Below are 1,711 nucleotides of genomic sequence, written 5' to 3' on the forward strand. Positions count from 1 at the left end.
CAAAAAATAAATATAACAATTTCAAAAATGTTTTTATAAATTACATAAAAGCTAAAATATGTTTTCTTTTGTTTCATAAATAATAAAACTTTGATTTTAAAAAATAATTAATTTAATCTCTTTTTTTGAAAATTATTAATTAATTAAGAGGCCGTTTACCAAACACTTACCCGATAAGTGCTTACCGGTAAAATCTAACATTATTATTTACTTACCGAGTAAGATTTTAGTCCACCAAAACAATATCGTATGCAACAATTTATCCGGTAAGCGCTTACCGTGGTAAGAATCGTCGCCCTCACTTACCGGGTAAAACTCTTGGTGCTTGTCTCGCTCTTACCAGGTAAGATTATTTGGTCTTTATCATATTCATGCGATGAGGTAATGTTACTTGGTAAACGCTTATTCGGGTAAGTGTTTGGTAAACGGCCCCTAAGATATGTAAGGTTGATCAATTTTCTTTTTATTAATATTATTTGTAATGTTTATTTTTTTCAAATCATCGTTTGATGTAGATATTTTCAAAAATTTGCATATGATTATACAAATCCAAAAAATTTAACATTATATATATAGAATAATAACAAATCATATTGAAATCTATTAGTGAATATGTTCTATTATTTAATTTTTTGAACATCTAGTTTGAATTAATTAACATATCATATTATTAGTGAACTGTTTTAAATATATTATGGAATGTTAAATTTTATTAATTTTTAAACATATCATTTTTAGTCATTTTCTTTTACATTTTTCAACTAGTTTATCAACTAGTTTTTATCAAACGTATTTAGTTTATCAGCTAGCTTATCAGTCATCAGGTAGTTTGACAAACGTAACCTAAATCTCATAATAAATGGTAGAATAAGAAAGTTGACATTTATTTTTAAAAGTTAACACTTATTAATGAAATAATAACGTAGATGTTTATTTTAAGACAAAGTATTTTATATATATATATATATATATATATATGTATGTATATATATGTATATATGTATGTAGATGAGCGATCAATTGCAAACCACCATCATTTGTGAAAACCTTACAAACCAGTCTCATCCATCAATCTTCTTGATCAATGGTCAAGATTAAATGTGTTTATATTAGGAAATAAAAAGGAAAATAAAAATAAAAGTTTAATTTTTAATTAAAAAAGACAAAATTGTCAAAATTTCAATTTGTATGATTTTGTAAACGAGGTAACAAGATCGTGGATATCCTAACATTAATAAAACAAAATCATTGTTTTAAAATCTCTATATATCATTTTATCGTTACAAAGATTTTAACAAAAAATGTTAGAATAATCTGACAAATTATATGTTTGATAAAAATTATCTTCATTTTATGACTAAGTATTGTAAATAAAATAATATCCACATTAAAAATAGATCCGAGTAAGGAGCAATGAAACTAGGTATATATTAATAAATTATGAAACATAAAAACATAATTTAATCAACAAAAAATAATGAAACATTTTGAATACTAAATGAAATATATTGTTTCATTAAATGAATGAATCAAACTGTTTCACCGTTTATGTTATGAACTCATATGACTCTTTGTCACCTACAATCAAAGATGGGTCATTTGACATATAATAGTGAACGATATATGAAACTGTTTCATTAACGGTTATTGAAGTAAGATTGGACTCTTAATAATTTTTAATCAAACTAATTTCAAAACAAGGGATATCCTA

This window comes from Cynara cardunculus, assembly GCF_001531365.2.
Source record: "Cynara cardunculus var. scolymus isolate 2C chromosome LG 13, CcrdV1, whole genome shotgun sequence".
In the NCBI taxonomy this organism is placed as follows: Eukaryota; Viridiplantae; Streptophyta; class Magnoliopsida; order Asterales; family Asteraceae; genus Cynara; species Cynara cardunculus.